The 13,307-nt window shown below is 39.4% G+C and overlaps 1 pseudogene; it reads right to left on the bottom strand.

Annotated features, from left to right (window-relative positions):
* Window positions 1-212: 212 nt before the first annotated feature.
* Window positions 213-13,307, bottom strand: part of LOC102876709 — a 16,624-nt pseudogene continuing 3,529 nt past the window's right edge.

Here is a 13,307-nt window from a genome sequence, read left to right as displayed (position 1 = left end):
GGAACACTTAGAAAAATCAAAATGATAAAGTATGTTCCTCATACTTCCTTAGCCTATTTGCTAGATATTCGAAGACCACCGAATACAAATGCACAAATGGGAACCTGACACTCATCAAATCAAATGGCGAGCTACTGATGAAGCAGTAAAATATTCTTCCTTACTTGAAAATTAAAGAGCTCCAGGTAAAAATACGTTATTTCCCACATGTGTTAACGTATTTTGTGCAAAGTCCCAAGGCAAAGGTTACTTCTGGCTTTATGAATTATCAGAGATGGCCAGTGTGGCTAACTTATCACAGGTCTTTTGTTGTTCTTTCCTGAGAAATCTTTAGCTTCTTTGGGAGGAGGCATATGAATTGGTTTCCATGGAAATGGATTATAAAATACTGGTTCTGGCTAGGAATTTCCACTGTAAAAGCCTGTAAGCTTTCCATTGGCATAATCATAGCTCTTTGCAGCTGGACGAGGTTTATTTTTCACATTTTCCAACCATTCCTTAATTTTTTCCCCCCTGCTATTTCCTTTTTTTTTTTCTTGTAACTCAGCTTGCTTTTGCCTTTCTTTTTCCTTTTCTTTCTTGTTCTTTTCACTTTCTTCAGCACTTTTTTCTTCAGCCACTCTTGGTATTTTTCTCTGGCTTTTTCTTGCAAATATTCTTTCTCTTGCTCCTTTGCTGCTTTTTCTCCATTTCTTTACTAATTTTTTGTTTCCTTTCTTTTTCTTTTCTGTTCATTCTTTTTCTGAACCCATTCCTTGAGCTTTTCTTCAGCAATTCTTTTCTTTTTTTTCCTCATTCTTCCATTTTTTTTTCTGCCTTCTAGTTGTTGATTTATTTCCTTTAGTGCTTTCTGTTGCAGTCGGTCACGTTCTTCTTTTTCTTTACCAACAAACCACACTTCCCATGGTGTCAGGCTACTTTCTGGTAAGCGCACTTGTTTCTGATCTTTTGGAGTATCTTTTGACTTAACCTCACTGGCGCAGGCAGCCGTGTAATTCCATTTCTTTCAGGCCCGCCTCCTTGGCCTCTAAGTCCACACCTTCTGCCTCGTCATCACTGTCATCTTCGCCAAACGGGAAGCTCTGGTGACCGAGGGGAGACAACGACGACATGGTGGAATTGCTGTAGCTCCGCGACAGCAACGGCGAGCCCACAGACTCCACTCTCTGGCCCCGGTCGCCCGCCATGAGGAGCGCTAAGGAGTCGGAGGAATGCTAAGCCCTAGGCCTGCCGCCCCACTGGATAATCTTTTTTTTGAATGAGAACAAATATGGGGTTCTTCCAGTCAATTGGTCAGGTAACTGTCTTCCAAATTTCTTGGCATTAGCTTGGTGAGCATGTCCAGCATAGGATCTGTTTTTTGCAACATGTAGATTGGTATTTGTTCAATTCATAGGGCCTTATTTTTGCCAATGCTTTCAGGGTAGCTTGAGCATCTTCTTTTATCAGCATTGCAAAACCTGCATCATCGTGTATAAGGATCCAAGAGGGGGAGGGTAAGAGCAAAGAGATGAGGATGGGCAGGGGGAAAATCATAAGGTCGTACAATTTGAGGGCAGAGGGTGGGGTGGGAAAAGGAAATAGGGAGAACAGGGCAAGGTGGGCATATTTCAATGTTGATTGTTGTTGTAATGTTGTTATGTGCTATCTAGTCGCCTGCAACTCATCTGAACCCTGCTCTGTCCTGAGCCAGTCTCACTAATTCTGATACATCAACCCCCATTGCCCCAGTTACTGTATCAATCTATCTCTTCCAGGGTCTTCTGCGCTGTCTCTCCACCCTTTCAAGCATGATGTCCTTCTCAAAGTACCGGTCTCTCCTGGCCACGTGCCCAAAGTATATGAGATGAAGCTTCAAAATCCCAGCCTCTGAGGAGAAGTTTAGTTTCAACCCTCTCCAAGACAAATCTTTTTGTTTTCTTGGCGGTATGTTCAAGATTCTTCTCCAGCACTACAACTTGAAGACATCAATTCTTCTCTGTCATCCTTAACCATTGTCCAGATCTGTGATGCATAGGAAGTAATTGGAAAGAGTATGGCTGGATTAGGCACACCTTGATCTCTAGACTGAAATCACACAAGACAGGATCTGAGACCACCCTATAACGAATGCCCATTCTTCCATAAGTCCATCAGTTTCTTTACCATCAGGCTTTGAGGCCAGGCCATTCAGTCTCAAGTTTATGTCCAGCCCAAGGGCCATATAAACACTACCACTATATCAAATCTAGAGAAGACCTTCTGGACCTTGGAAATTATCACGTGACTTCAGTGTAAACAGAGACACTAAGTCACAAAACATAGCAGAAGCTCAGTGGCAAGGATCTTCCCTCTGCACTGTCTCAGGCAAAAATCTTTCCCCAAAACTGGTACGTGGGATTTGGACTTACATCCTCCTAAACACAAGACAGACAACAGGATGAGAGATCAGTAGCAGTGTGTGTTGCAAGACATCACAGAAGTGACTTGTGGACTAAGCTATCATATCAAGAGGTGGCTGGGGAAGGAAGGGCTTGACAAGGTAGGCATGAGTTCTAGGAATTGTGATGTGTCAGGGAAAGGGAAGAGACAAGACACACATGCTTCGGTAGGGGGACAGTGAATGTATTGGTTATTTCTGTAAGGGAAGTGTCTTTCATCTGCTCGGTAAAATGCTTGTCTGTCAGATAATGTTCTAAAACTACGTATCCAAATTAAGACAGACTAGGAAGAAGGATTGACCATCCACTTCTGAAATATAACAGGCCTTTAAAAACCCTACGTACAGTAGAGCACACTTAAAGTAGACAGGTATGACAATGTTGATTAATTTCACAAAATATAATGAATGGGAATAATTGTATGAAATGCAATGTGAATGAAGATGGTGTGAAAACAATATATGAACTTTGTAAGCAAACCAGGATAAAATAAAAATCTTTTAAAACCCCCTGCATTATGACACAACTTTGCTTGCTGATAACAAGGAAGACCTAAACTGCTTGCTTGTAGAAGATCAAAGATTACAGCTTCATACAATTTACATCTTAGTATCAATAAAACAAAACTAAAAAAAAAAAAATAAAACAAAACTCCTCACCACTGGAAGAGTTGGAGAAAAGATTGAAATTGTCAATGATTTGATCTTATTTGGATCCAAAATCAGCACCTTAGCTACCTTCAGTCAAGAAATCAAAAGGCATGTTGCTTTGGGGAAATCTGCTGTCAGGGACCTCTCAAAAGTGCTGAAGACTAAAGAGCAACACTATTAGTTTAAAAGACTAAGATACACCTGGTTCAAGCCATAATCTTTTCAATTACTTGCTATGCATCTGAAAGCTGAGTAAGGATGTCAGAAGAAGAATAAATGTGTTTGAGCTATGGTGCTAGAGAAGAGTACCAAATGGACTGTCATGGATTGCCAAAAGAACAAACAAATATATTTTTTTAAAAGTACAACTAGGGTTCTCCTTGGAGTCAAGGATGGTAAAACTTGGTCTCACAGACTTTGGGAATATTTCTGAAAGGAAATAAACCTTGGAACTAAACCATTATGATTGGAAAGGCACAAGATAGATTGACATGGTGACTGTAACATGGGATCAAGTATATAAGGGATGAAAAGTATGGTGCAAAATAGGGCCAATCCATTGTTTATAGGGTTACTATGAGTCTTGGTTGACTCAATGGTCCCTAACAACAACAATTTCAATGGGGTTGATTGGACCTTGTGGTGGTAGGGGCTCCATTGTGGTTCTTAATTAACAAAGAAAACATGGGCATAGTTACATACTATAGCAGAATCGAAATAAAAATCAGAGTAGTTTCACTTATAATTATTTATGATGTTGCCTACTTAGTCATCATGTTCCCAGGAGTGAACTAGAGGATAAAACTACTAAATATTTGCTTAACTATGAACAAACAATAATTCTGGGACAAGTCAATGGCAGTCTCACTTGAATAATTAGAATAAAGAGTTATGGGTCCACAAACAATTCCCATGCTTGAGTCCACTTACCATCCATAACTCTTTGAATAGAGGAAGGTTGAATCTCCCTGAGAAAGTACCCCATCACACTGACAGTATTTTTTACTGTTAATCTTTCTCTCAATCTTTCCCAAAGGCTTAATGAGAATGACTGTACATTGGAGAAAAATAGTCAGATTTGGGAGACTACTAGACACTGGGTAATTCTAAGAGACTTAAAATGTCACTGTAAAGTATCTAATCTGATAACTTTGACCTTATTGGGAGTCCCTTATTGAATGAGAGAAAGACAACTTGTGCCTAGCTAAGAAATGGTACTAAGTGATATGCAGACACATTGAGAAGCGTATGGCAGCACTGCAGTTTCTTCCTGGGATACTCTTAAAGGGCAAAGATGAAGGAAAATTCTCCCATTGTGCATAATTTTGACTGTGCTTATACAAAACCTATACTTGGACCAGGAAGCAGTTCTCAGAACGGAGCAAGGAAACACTGCATGGTTCAAAATCAGGAAAGCAGTGTGTCATGGATGCATCCTGTCTCCATGCCTTTTCAATTTATATGCAGGAGAGATCATTCAGGAAGCTGGGCTTTATGAGGAGGAATGTGGCATCAGCAACCTGCATTATGCAGATAACACAACCTTGCTTGCTGAAACTGAGGAGAACCTGAAGCACTTGCTGCAGGAGGTCAAAGACTGCAGCCTTCAATATGAATTGAAGCTCAACATCAATAAGACAAAGATTCTCACCACTGGGCCAACTTGCAGCATGAAGGATGAAGAAGAGATTGAGGTTAACAGTTACAGCTTGCTCGGCTCCATAATCAACACTCTTGGCACCAGCATTCAGGAAATCAAAAGATGAATTGCACTTGGAAAATCTGCTGTCAAGGACCTCTCCAGAATAATGAAAAGCAACAATGTTAATCTAAGACTAAGGTGCACCTGATACAGGTCATGGTCATTGAAATACTTGCTATGCATCAGAGAGCTGGACAATGACTAAGGATAACAGAAGAAGAACTGATGTCTTTGAGTTGTGGTACGGCAGAAGAGTGTTGAACATACCATGAACCGCCAAGAAAACAAACAGGTCTGACTTGGAGAAGGTGAAACCAAGTTTCTCCTTGGAGGCTAGGATTTTGAAGCTCCATCTCACATACTTTGGACATGTGGCCAGGAGAGAAACATTCTTGGAGAAAGACATGCTCAGAAGGATGGAAGGGCAGCCCAGGAGAATAAGACCCCGGATGAGATGGACTGATACAGTAACTGGGGAAATTGGGGTGGGTGCGTTGGAGTCAGTGAGACTGGCTCAGGATAGGTTGCACAGCTTCAGAGCTGTTGTACTATACTTAGGTTCACTATGAATTGCAGGTGACTCAATGGCACATAACAATAGTAGTCCAGTTTTCTGTTTTGTTCCATTTTCCAGATATACACTTGTATATCGATTTATGGGCTATATTTTGGCTTGTTGACTGGGGACTTAGAACTGATTGAAAATGATAAAATATGGATCTGGGAAGAGGCATGTGAATAGATATCACTGAACAGACCAAAGAAGTGGTGATATATCTATTTCATGTGAATGTTCATCAAATTGTGATGTTGGCAGTGGATAATTTTAATAATCAAGTGGATAGGATTACATATTCTGTATGTAACAAAGACTTTTCTCTCTGTCAAAACTCAATGAACTCATGAACAAAATGGCCATGTTGATAGGGGTGAAGGTTATTTATACATGGACTCAGCTGCCTATACTTACATGCACCAAAGCAAATTTAGCTACAACCACTGCTGAGTACTCAATACTCAGACCAGCACTGAGACTTTGATATGACACCATTTCCAGAAGTTAATCAGAGAGCGATCTGATGGCAGGTTGACTACACTAGATGGCATCTGTTATGGAAAGAGCAGGATTTTGTTCTGAATGGGATAGGGATTTACTTTAGATACAGGGTGGTGGGGTTTTTTTGGTTGGTTTTTTTCCCCCTTCCTTGCCAAACATTTCTGCAAAAACTTCTATCCAAGTGCCATTTTGACCTTCTCCACATGCATGGTCACTTGGTGTCCCTCTCACACTATGCAATAAAGGCCATTTCACTTTTTGGGGTTAGTTTCTTTCTCTCTCATGCTCTCTCAACTATTTTTTCTTTCTATGTAACAAAAAGAAAAAGAACTGTGAATTGCTTATTCTGGAGGAAAATTATAAATGATGAAAATTTGGAATTTTAGAGAGAAAGAATTAGAAATGCTATGTAAGTGTATAGTCTTTATGTTCACGTCAATTCCAACTCATAGAAATCCTGTGCAATGACTACAACTATATCCATTGAATTCACTACAGTTTAAAGTCAATGTAATCTTTGTGGAGGTTATGTTCTTTTTTATATCTAAGATGAATCTTTTAATTTTTTTAATTTTATACCAGTTTACATCCAAAGTTCATAAAATTCATATACGTTGTTTTTCACACCAGATCTTTCTCCTTTCATTTACCCATCCCTCTAAACACATTTTGTGAGCCCTATCAACTGAATCCTTAACCTCTGGACTATCAAGGTTTCTTGTTGTTATGTGCCATCAAGTTGCCTGAGACCCTATGTACAAACAGTTTGAACCCTGCTCTATTGTACTGGTTCCAATGCCCTCACCCCCATTACCCCACTGAGTCAATCCATCTCATCGAGGGTCTTCTTCTTTTACGCTGTCCCCCCCATAATCCCAAGCATATAGTCTCCTTCCAAGGACTGGTCCCTCCTTGCAACATGCCCAAAGCATGTCAGATGAAGCTTCAGAATCCTTTTCTCCAAGGAGCAGACTGGTTTCACCCTCCGTAGTGATGAACCTGTTTGTTCTCCTAGCACTACAGCTTAAAGGCATCAATTATCCTTCTATCCTCTGTAGTTATTATCCAGCTTTCTGATGCATAGCTCATAGTTGAGAAGACCATGGCCTAGATCTTGGGAGAAGGATGGGCAATCTCCTCCCAAACTATTAACTGCTTCTGAAACCTGCCAGAGGGTCAGCTATGGGTCAGTTCTGACTTGATGGTACACAACAACAACAACATGACCTAACTCAGGCACACCTTAGTATTCAGACTACTGCTCTTCAGTACTCTGGAGATGTCTCTGACAATGCAATTCGTCTTTTGATTTCCTGGTACCAAGAATACTCCTTAGGAAATAATAAATATACAAGACATTTTTAACTTTAGGCAAAATAGTTGACATAAACAATATGTTGTTGTTGTTAAGTGTCTTCAAGTCACCTAAGACTCATAGAAATCTTATGAAAAAAATCTGAACCTTACCTTGTCCTATGCCATTCTCACAATCTCTGATATGTTCAAACCTGTAGTTACAGTCATTGTGTTATTCTTATTGAGAGTCTACTCTTTGAATGCTCTACTTTTTCTCCCATGATGACTTTTCCTCAAAGACTAGCCCCTCTTGACAACATGCTTTATGCATGTGATATGAAGCTTCACCATCCTTGCCTCTAAAGAGCAAGCTCGTTACATTTCCTCCAAGATACACTTGTTTGTTCCTTTGAAAGTTCATGGGATATTCAGTACTCTTCTTGGATACCACAGTTTAAAGGCATTGATTCTTCTTCTGTCCTCATACATTGTGCAACTTTGAGGTGCATAGGAAACAATTGCAAAGACTATGTTTTAGATCAGGTATACCTTAATTTTTAAACTGATCTTTAAAGAGCAAAAACTTAGAGAGGTCCTTGACAGCAAATTTTCCCAATTCAGAGTGTCTTTTGATTTTTGGCTGCTGTTACCATGGATGTTGATTGCAGATCTAAGCAAAATTAGGTACTTGAAAACTTCACTAAATATATGTGATCTAAAAACTACACACACACACACACTCACTCACACACATGACAGAAAACAAACCCGACAATCTCCAGAATAAAGAAAAAAAGGTGAGGGGGGAAAAAAGAGAATCGATCAGAAAGAAATTAAACAGGAAAAAAAACAAAACACCAAACCCCAAAACTACTACCCATGGCATATACCTTACACATTGTCATGGCTTCCTACCTTGTATTGTCTTAAATCAAAGAATTCACTCTAGAGTAAATTAAGTGTTACAATAGGCCCACACTCATGGAATTCACTGATTCATCAACATGAAGCAGCTGGCTTGGTAAAAGGAAGGAATGTGAAATGGCCTTCTAAAGGCACTATTACGGTATCAGTTAGGAAACAATACCCTGCAGAGCTGGGACAATATTCTTCAGCAGGCTGTATATATTCTAAACTAGCATGAATCCAAGAATCAAATAGTGGAAATAGAAGTAGCACCACTCACTATTATCCCTAATGACATCAATAGTCTGTGTTATGCAGATGACACAACTCTGCTTCCTGAAAATGAGGAGGACCTGAAGTGCTTGCTGTGCAAGGTCAGGGACCTGCAGTCTTCAGTATGGATTGAGGCTCAATGCCAAGAAAACAAAGATTCTCACCTCTGAGCCTATTGGCAGCATCATGAAGATGATGAAGAGATTGAGATTATTCACACTTTTGGTTTGTTTGGTTCCACAATCAACACTCTTGGCACCAGCAGCCAGGAAATTAAAAGACATATTGTGATGGGAAAGTCTACAGTTAGAGACCTCTCTAAAGTACTGAAGTGCAATGATGTCAGTCAGGAGACTAAGGCGTGCCTGACACCTGCCATGGTCTTTGCAATCACTTGCTATGCATCAGAAAGCTGAACAATAACTAGGGAGGATAGAAGGAGAATTGATGCCTTTGAGCTTTGGTGCTAGAGAAGAGTATTGAATATATCATGGACTGCTAAGAAAACAAACAGGTTTGTCCTAGAGAGAGTGAAGCCAGGCTGCTCCTTGGAGGCAGTGATTCTGAAGCTTTGTCAGACATTCTTTGGACATGTTGAAAGGAGGGACCAGTCCTTGGAGAGGGATGTCATGCTTGGGAGGGTGGAGGGACAGTGCAGGAGAACAAGACCCTGATGAGATGGATTGATTTCGTGACTGGGGTAATGGGAGTAGGTGTGTAGGAGAATGTGAGATTGCCACAAGATAGGACAGAGTTTATGGCTGTTGTACATAGGATTGCTATGAGTCGCAAGCAACTCAATGGCACATAACTACAACAACAACAGCAACAACACCATTACCCTGTGCTTTCAAGGTATTAAGATCTTAATTCCAATGGCAGGAACGCTCTACTACTTCCATTGAATTGATAGTTAATAATACCACCCAGCCACTTTAGGCTCCTAATGCCTCTGATCAACGGACAAAGAAGGGACTGATTGTACTGGCTGATGTGATTAATCCTGATTACCAAGGAGAATTGAAACAAATATAATCTATTATTGTTATATTATGATGAAGATGATGGTATATGTTATATGTAAAGAAATATATCTCTGGAGTATAGGAACTCCCTTAAGAAATCGTGTAATACTGCTTTGTCATGTGTTTAAAGTTAATGGGAAAATTATAGCAACCCAATTATAACATGACTACTAATGACCAAGACCCTTCAGAAACAAAGGTCTAGGCCACCAGATAAAGATCATGACCAGCTGAGGTGCTTACAGAGGGGATATAGAACATGGAATGGATGGTAGAAGAAGGCACTTTTAAATAAAAGCTATCAACAGAAATGATAATTATTTCATCCCTGTTATATGTATGTGCATGGAGAATATATTTAAAAATTTCTTATCATCTTATTCTATTATTGTTGTTTGGTGCTATAGAGTCAAGTATGACTTCTAGTGACACTATGAACAACAGATTTGAACCCTGTTCTATCCTGTGCCAACTCATTACTTATTGTAAAATATAATATGTAAATGAGGCTGCGAATTTTCAGTTGTACACATGTATGTGTGACTCCATGATATTTTAAAAATATATTTTTATAATTTAAAATTTATAATCTTGTTTAAGCAGGTGTGTGCAGATGTTTTTTTAATTGACTATGCCATGGTTGCCAAAAAAATAAACAGGTCTGTCCTGGAGAGGGTAAAACCAGAGTGCTCCTTGGAGGCAAGTGTTTTGAAATTCTGTCTCATGTACTTTGTTTCCTGCCCCCACCTCACCAAGCCCCAGCTTGTTCATATTGTCATGTTTCTGAAGCCAGAAGCTATCTGTGGACTATGCCAAGCTTGGTCTGTATTAGAATGACCACTGTCTCTGACAGGAAGCACCCATCCCCTTGACTTGCAAAAACACCATGTTTAGCCAGACAGACTACCCTACGCTTCTTTAAGGCCGGGAAAAATTGATCCAGGCTGAATGTCACACCTCTTGAAACACCCTCCACATGCCTTTCCCATAGCATGCATATCTGTTTTATGATATTTATGTGCTTGCTTGTTACAGAGTTTGCTCTTGTGAGTACAGCATTTTTCTAGCCGTTTTATAAGGGTTGTGGTGACTTGTGTTTTGCTTATTTTACAGTTTATGTGTATATATTAATCTATATACTTACTTATTCCTAGTTACTTGGACCAATTGGATTCTGGAAGGTAAGTGGTTTTTATTTACTTGAAGCTGTCTGTAAACTTCTTGGACATTTTTTAGTTTGTTAACCGTAAAGTGTAAGATAACTGGCTGCCTTTTATTTCATTAACAATCAGCTGTGGGCAGGAAACTTCTTGGTTAAGCAATCTGGATCTGGTGGGCCAGGCTTTGTTTTAAAAGTCTGTTTGGTCCAGCTTGGGGTAGTTGAATTTTGGAAGGTAAGTGTTAACTGTGTTTGGAGAGAACATTGTTCTAAATGGTACAGCACTTGTTTGTCACTTTGCTGTACTGAGATAACTTGAGATTGCTGTAATACTGAAATATGTGCTGCTGGTATGTCAAACCCATGATAGACACGTTTTGGTGGAGCTCCTTGATTAAGATGGACTATGAATGGTGCAACCACTGTGGAAGGTGGTATGGCACTTTTTCAAAAAGTTGCAAATAGGGATACCATTTGACCCAGCAATTCCACTAGTGGGAATACACCCCAAAGAGACCACAACTGCCATCCAAGCAGATATATGCACACCCATGTTTACTGAGGCTTTCTTCACAATAGCAAGGAGTTGATAACAATCTAAATGTCCATCAACAAATGAATGGAAAGAGAAGCTGTGGTATATTCACACAATGGAATAGTATGCTGCATTGAAAAACAAGGAACCCATGCAATATTATTAAAAAAGGGTGACCCTGGAGGACATTATGCTGAGTAAAGGATCTCAGTCACAAAAGGACAAATCCTGCATGGTGTCACTGTTGTAAAACAGGACTGATCTTGGGGTTGGGGGGAGACTGAGAAAGATGGGTTCAATAATGTATACTGCATTGAAACAGATGAGGGAGAAACGGTTTAAAAAGGATATGTGATCAGGTATTTTCTTCATGACAGAAGTCCAGAGCGAAGGCTGCATAGTGGAGTGGACCTGGGGGAGGGATTGTAAAACAATCGAAGAATTTTTCTTTTAATTTTTCAAGAGGGTAGTGTACTGGGGTGGGGGAGGGAAGAAAAGTGCAACAATGAATGAATGGAAATCCAAAGTTTCTGTAAATTTTCATTGAAATTAATAATAATTTTTTTAAAAGGTGGACTAGGAAGCAGGATGGGCCATCTGCTTCCTAAATAACAGGCCTTTGAAAACCCTATGAACACTAAAGAAAGAGGATAGTATTGCAGTGGTAAAGCCAAGACTGGAAGTCAGTTGAAATGAGGAAAAACAGTAGCAAGCATCATTTAACAATTGGAACATGGAATGCACGTAGTTTGAATGTTGGAAAATGGAAATTGTTAAAAATTAAATGGAACACATGAATATTGACCTACTAGGCATCAATCACATGGGATGGACCTGTTTTGGCCACATTGAATCAAATAATGATATGGTATACTATTCTGGGAATGAAAAACAGAAGTAGAATGCTGTTGCATTCATAGAAAAAACTCAATTGCAAGTTCTATACTGAAATACAATGTTGTGAGCGATAGGATAATATCCATACACATACAAGGAAGACCCATTAACTCAACTATTATTCAAAAATACACTCCTACATCTAGAGCCAAAGAAGAAGAAATTGAGAATTTTTACCAACTCTTAAAGTCCAGACTTGACTGAACATGTAATCAACATGTGTTGATGATGACTGGAATGCAAAAGTAGGAAGCAGTAAAGAAGGAATAGCAGTTGGAAAATATGGGCTTGGTGATAAAAAAGAGGCTGGAAAGAGAATGATTGAATTTTGTATTTACAATGATTTATTCATTGCAAATACTTTTTTTAAAGACACAAACTTTACACATGGATCTCGCCTGATGGACTTCATAGGAATCAGATTGACTACATTTGTGAAAGAAATTGGTTGGATAACCTCAGTATCCTCAGTCAAAGCTACACCAGGGGCAGTCTTTTGAGACTAAAAACTAAAGTTTGAGGCACTAAAAACAAATGATTGAAGACAAAATGGGCTGTGGGATGATCTCAAGGATACCATCCACAAAGAAAGCAAATGATCATTATAAATAAAGAAGAAAAAAATCAAAATGGATGTCAAGAGAGATTCTAAAAATTGAACTTGAGAGTGTAGAAGTCAAAATAAAGTAAAACTTGTCAAAGCAAAAGAGCTGAACAGATTTCAAAGGACAGCTCAGGAGGACAAAGCAAAGTATTATAATGGAATGAGCAGACAGCTGGAAGTGGAGAATAAAAAGTGAAGAATTCACTCTGCCTTTCTCAAGCTGAAAGCACTGAAGAACAAATGTAAGCCTCCTGTCGCAATATTAAAAGATGGTATGGCCAATATACTCAGTGACTCAGAAAGCCTCCAAAGAAGATGGAGGGCCTAAACAGAGTCACTATACCAGAAAGAATTGAGTGATGCTGAAAAATTTCACAAAGTAATATATGAACAGGCGTCAATGGTAATGAAGGAGGAAGTAGAAGTTGCATTGGAGGCATTAGCAAAAACTAAGGCCCTGGGAACCAATGAGATACTGATTGGCTTGTTTCAATTAGCAGATGCAGCCTTAAATGCGCTTACCAGTCTATGCCAGGAAATTTGGAAGACAGCTATCTGGCCAATGGATTGGAAGAGGCCCATATTTGTTCCCATTCCCAAGAAACGTCATCCAACTGAATGTGGAAACTATCGAACAACATCATTACCATCACATGCAAAAAAAAAAAAATACTGCTGAAGATCATTCAGAAACAATTGGAACACGGATAGGGAACTGCCAGAAGTTCAAGTAGGATTTAGAAGAGGACATGAGACCAGGAATACCATTGTAGTTGTCAGAAG

The sequence above is a fragment of the Elephantulus edwardii genome, unplaced genomic scaffold (genome assembly GCF_000299155.1).
Source record: "Elephantulus edwardii isolate Elephantulus edwardi_28Jun2011 unplaced genomic scaffold, EleEdw1.0 scaffold00319, whole genome shotgun sequence".
NCBI classification, from domain to species: Eukaryota; Metazoa; Chordata; class Mammalia; order Macroscelidea; family Macroscelididae; genus Elephantulus; species Elephantulus edwardii.
The sequence above is the reverse complement of the archived record's forward strand: the minus strand, read 5'-3'. Positions and strand labels throughout refer to the sequence as shown.